We start from the raw sequence: 5,885 nt of genomic DNA, 5'->3' as shown, positions 1-5,885 counted from the left end.
GGTCCCTAAACTCATATTTTAATTCCATGTTTTAACAAACTTTTTGAACTACCCTCATGTGTGTATGTTGTATGAGACAAAAGTGTGACTTGATTTGAATAATTAGAAGTTGCTTCTGATTGGCCTTAGTTTTAATCCCCCCTTCAGAAAAACCTCTTCTAGTTTTCTTTGATGGACTATATGATGTGCATGATAGTTTCTTTTTTTTTCCTTCTTCCTGTTTTAAAGAATTTATTTTTACACCTATTATACCTCACGTTTTAAACACCAACATATAACAACTCCCTAATAAGATAAAGCAGACAAAGTTGACCTTATTAGAAACAAGATACACTATGATTTATAATCTTCAAACATTATTATTGCACTTGGAACTTTCATAATTTGATAAAGCATCCATGAAATGATCTGCAGACTAGTTTAACAGACAAATAACACTTTTAAGCAGACATGACTGTCCTAAGTTGTTCATTAGGTACGAATTTTACAAACATTTCTTAGATTAGCGGTAACGGTGGAGCTGGAGAGTATTGTGCCTTCTCCAAGCTGCACTGCGAGAGCCACCAATAGTGTGGTGGAACTTGTGGCCCTTTCCAAGGCCTGGGCTCTCAGGGCCTGCGGATGTCAGCCCACGCATCTCCCTGTGCTTGTGGACTGGTTTGGTCATCCACTGAGTGTCAAGGTTTCTTCTGATAGCTTTATAGAATGGATCAATGAGGATAACCTCGAAGAATTTGTATGTGGAATCTACCCTCCCAGTAAGAATTCAGGACTCTCAGAGCCCCACAGTGGCGTCCATCTAGCTCCTCTGCAACAGACTGGAGGCTTTGAGCAAACCTGAGCTGTTAACACCATGATGCACAGGCTTGCCATAGGTTGCATCCTTGGGGACTGGGCGTTTGCGGCCTCTATGCTGCACACGAATCTTGTATATGACATAACCGTGCTTCACCTTGTAGCCCAGTCTGTGCGCTTTATCCGACCAGGTGGGGTGGGGCGCCGGGTCCAGCGCCGAGAGCTGGCAGTACTGCCAGCAGCGGACCCGCAGGAGAAAGCGCATCACGTCGGACTGCTGCTTCTGCCACAGCTCCTGGATGTACTTGTACGCGCCCATCTTGGCTTACCTTTGTGATCCAAGTGTGAGTGTTAAGAACATCCGTTTTAAGGACTGAGTAATGACAAGATCCCATCAGTCCGTCTTGGTAGTTTCAATTGAATGCCAGGTCTCAGGCCCCTGCTCTTCCACCAGGGTGGAGTCCACTCTGGAAGGTGCCGAGAAGGGTTGGGCACATGTTGGGTCTCTAATAAATGTCAGCTTCCTTCCTTTTTTCTCCTCTGACCAATACAATGACGGCTTAGTTGAAAGCAGAGGGCTCAACATGCGAGAATATTGTCCATTTTCAGCAGTGGAGCAGAGACTGATCTGAACTTGGCTGTATTGTGAATGAAATGAACGCGCTGTCTGGCTCTATTCATGGAGTAGGTGCTGGGGTCCAAGGTGCCTGGCTTCTCTTGGCCCTTTAAAAGGTTTTCTGATGTTGAGCCAGCAGACAGCGTGGAGGTAAGGTGGCAGGGTCCCACACGGCTGACTACTGGGTTTGAGTTCCAGACAGGTGGCTTCAAAAACATGCTGGATGCGTGGGCATGTGTGCCCCAAATATTGAGAGGAGAACGGAGAAGGGATTGTGGTGTGGCTATCCACCTTGAGGGATTTCTCACTTTCTCTCTCTCTCTCTGGTGAGTACGTGTACCATATAGCAAAAAATTTTAAAAATAAATAAAATGAAACAACACGCATTTATTTTGTAAAAATTCACTGATATTTACTTTAGTAACTTAGGGAGCACAAAGCAATTTCTCAGCAACAAAAGCTATCTTTTTTTTTTGGAGAGGTTTTTGCTACAGTGGCACATGTGTGCTCTCCAGAAAGACAGAGACAGAGAGACAGAAAGTGAGAAATCACCCCCCCCCCAGGAGGGATGGCCACGCCACAACCCCTTCTCCTCCATTCTCCTCTCAGGATCTTGGGCACGCACACACATGCGCCCGGTGTGAGTTTAAGCCACTGGGACTAGGACTCAACCTGCGGTCGACTACAGGGGAGTCCAGCAACATAGCCATTACGCCAACTGCTGGTCCCAACAAAAGCTGTCTTGTCGAAGCCTTGTTACTTTTCCATTGCTGCCTAAGAAAACATCCTGTGTGGAAGCTTAGAAGCTCTTAAATAGAGAGGGATTTCCCTCTTAGAGGAAGGAACTCTGCTAATGAATAGAGAGAGAGAAAAGAGAATGCCAGCTCACCAGACAAATATTCCTCAGGGACCTTCCTGAAAAGCCTCACCTGGTGGGCATGGCTGGCATCTTGTCCCATTACACCAGGGGCTACTGACCCTCTGAGCACATCTACACCCATGAGCCTGAGTCACATATGGTATAGCCATGTTGCAGAATTTCTGTCCAAGGTGGGGCCCTCAGCCTTGCTAATGCAGTGCTACAAGACTGCGAAAGACCTGTGTGGGGGACTGGCCCGTCTAGTTCAGATGCGTGAGTGCCCAAAATCCCGCTAGGACAATTGAAGAGAAAGGAGTGTAGCCAGGCCATTCCTCCCCCCACCATAAGGAGGGTGATTCTCACTTTCCCTCCCTCTCTCTCTCTTTATCTCTGGCAAGTGCATGCACCCAAAAGCAAAGCCAAAAATAAATAAATAAATAAATGCCAATTCTTCCTTGGGTTTGCCCAATGAGTTGAACTTCACTCTCAAGTCATCCAGCCAGAAGCCAGAATCCTGAATAGGTAGAGGGTCCCTTCTAACAGATAGGCTTCTCATACGCCACCTGTAGCCAAGCTGGGAAGAGCAGAGTCTGTGGCTGGCTTGGTGGCACACAGCTATGACATTAGCAGCACCCACCAAGGGGACATCCTTATCACCCACACACACTCACTCACTGACCAGTAGCAGCTCCTGAAACCCCTCCCCACTCCCATTAGCCTGCTGTTCCAACCCACCATGGGGAGGGGATGGAATAACCACATTTATAACTCACATGAAGATGAGGTGGTCCAGCAGGAACACACTCGGCCAGGCTAACCCATGCCATAAGGTTCCAGGTTCAGGTCTGACCTCTCTGAACACATGGGTATGGACGTGCCCATGATCTGGGGCTGGCTGAAACTGATGGTCAGTCAACTGATCAAGAGCCTGGTTGGGGTGCTATCTCTCTGTCTCTCTCAGTCACTCATGGAAGAAATAAATGACATTTAAAAAATGAAATTTAAAAAAAAGTAAAAGCTTGGATTAATTCCTTTGACAAATATTGGGTCATCGAGACAAAATGAACCTGGAGCCCACAACAGAAAAATGAGAAGAGTCATGTAAACTCCGCTATTAGAACTATGAAAATAAACAACAAAAGAAACCAGCCCTGTGGCCTAGTGGTTAAGGGAGCCGGATCCAACATGGGTGACCGCTCAGTTCAAATTCCAGTCCAGGGGGATGGAAAAACAGACTGGATGTGTGTGCATGGGTACCCCAAATCCTGCCAGAGTGGAGAAATGGAAGGGAAGGGATGGTGCCTGGCCTTAGCACATTGGGAGGAGCTTTTCCCTTCTCCCTCTCTCTCTGTCTCTTTTCGGTGAGTGCACCTGCTCTTTAGCAAAATAAATAAATAAATAAATAAATAAGGAATGGAAAAGCAGATGAGAAACTGTCCCCTACAACCTGCCCTGCTCTGTTCTTGTTCTTGGTCACTGTCCCAGGCAGATGCCCCATCCCGTCATGTCGCAGAGCCTTCCTCTCCTCCAATACCATTGGGAATAAAGGGAGAAGCACAAATCTCCACTGTCATTTTGTAAAGAATAAGAAAGTATGCACATTTAGTCTTTGGGTTTTGTTTCATAACACACCCACATATATTCAGCACCTTTCTGAGCCATGGCTAGGTCTGGTAACCTATTCCATTAGGAAAAAAAAAAAAAAAAAAGAACCCTGGGTTCACTGAAGTTTGCAGATTACAGAGCAGAGCTGAAGTGGTTGCTCTCACCATTAAGGCAGAAATCAATGGGTCACCTGTGGTGTTCTCATAAAAGGAAGCTTTTAGTTTTCCAGGAGCGCGTGAGGCTGTGCATCCACAAGCTTAAAATGCCCGTGTGTTGCCAGTAGCTACTCCTTCAAGGCTGGAAAATCTCTCTGAATACAAATACATGTGTTTGCTGAGCAGGTAAAGGTCACAGATGGAGGCTTGTGGAATTCAGCATCAAGATGTTTTTTAACGATAGGAGTAAAGCAGCCCTTCAAAGCAGGAAAGAGAAGCCTGCACAGTTCAGCAGATGGAAATTACCTATCACAAGAAAACAGTCATTACCACTCTCTCCAAGTATAAAAAGAGGAGGTGGAGGACCAGCAGGTGGCATGGTGGTTGGGACGTTGGACTCTCACATGGCTGACCATGGTTCAAGTCCCAGACCTGGCAGCTTGCTTTCTCACTTTCTCACTTTCCTTCTCTCTCTGTGTGTCTTTCTCTGATGACTATAGCAAGTGAAATAATAATCGTCATTATAAAAAAATAATAAAAGAAATAATTCTTAAAAAAAAAAAAAGAGAGAGCGAAAAGGAGGTTGACTTTGGAATTTGCATGTGTTACCTTCTCTACTCCAATGAATATAAGTGGGAGAGTTTGTCAAGCAAAATCAGTGGTGTAATGGTCAAACACAATACTTTGTGATAAAGTCTCACATGGGAGGGTTCCCAGTTCAAGTCCAGAGACCTCCCTGAGTACACTGGGCACATGTTTGCTAATGATCCAGGGCTGGCTAAAGCCTGGGGGTGTAGATTGCAGCATTGGGACTTTGTCAAGGGTAGTCTCTTTATTTTTCTCACTCTGGCTTATGTAAGAAGTAATTGAACTTAAAAAAAGAAGAAGAAAAGAAAAAAAATTGGGCCACTGACTGGTACCAGCTGCAGCAGAGATGTAGAGTCTAAAGCTATACTGAGAAGGTAAGAGTCCTGAACCCACTATTTCCTAGCTGGGTGACCCATAGTCTAGTGATTAAGGGAGCTGGATCCTGCATGGCCAACCACAGTTCAAATCCCAGCCCTGGTAACTTGAAGAACACAATGGGTGCATGTGCATGTGCCCACACAATCCCAACAAGATGTTGAAATGGACAAGGGATTATGAGGGGATCATGCCACATTGTGGGGTGCTTTCTCCCTCTCTCTCTCTCTCTCTCTCTCTCTCTCTCTCGCTCTCTCTATCTCTGATGTGTGCATATACCCTTTGGCAATTCAAAAAGAAAAAGAAGACATTTACATAATTTTTCCTTTATTTACTTTCCTCATTTGAAATACGTCTACTAATAACGTCATACTCTTACAGTGTTATGAGAAATCCTCTGTAAGCACAGTATTAATTTTCATCTACTATGAGTAGACTCTCTGAAACCTCCCCATTCTCAAAGATTCTTTCTCTACCCTGGAAGGACCCTGCAGCAGTTGGTGTTTCCAAACATTGCCACCCAGTGTCTCCCCTTCTAGGTGCCCTATTACACTGTTACCTCTCTACTCTTCCAGTAAGAGCTGAAGTTATTTATCTTCCTCTTAAATATAAACTGCCTAGTGCTCTGTTTCAACCAGTAAACTATTATAGAAGTGATAGGACTTATATTTTAAGATTGGGACTGAAGAGTCCAATATTTCACCTTTGAAATATTCCTTCTAAGAGCCCAGCCACCATGCTGTGAGGAAGCCCAAGCAACCACTTGACAAAGCTCTGTGGAGAAGAATCAAGACTTTCTGCTTATAGCCTCAGCCATGCTCCCAGCTCCTGGATAGCACCAATAGCCAGCACATGACTGGGGCCATTTTGGACTGAAGTTAACTCACTGCCC

General features: G+C 45.2%; 1 pseudogene; it reads right to left on the bottom strand.

Annotated features, from left to right (window-relative positions):
• Positions 1 to 488: 488 nt before the first annotated feature.
• On the bottom strand, positions 489 to 1,114 carry LOC102468130 (60S ribosomal protein L15-like; annotated as a pseudogene).
• Positions 1,115 to 5,885: the final 4,771 nt, after the last annotated feature.

Source organism: Tupaia chinensis, unplaced genomic scaffold, assembly GCF_000334495.1.
Source record: "Tupaia chinensis unplaced genomic scaffold, TupChi_1.0 Scaffold138812_1, whole genome shotgun sequence".
NCBI lineage: Eukaryota > Metazoa > Chordata > Mammalia > Scandentia > Tupaiidae > Tupaia > Tupaia belangeri.
The sequence above is the reverse complement of the archived record's forward strand: the minus strand, read 5'-3'. Positions and strand labels throughout refer to the sequence as shown.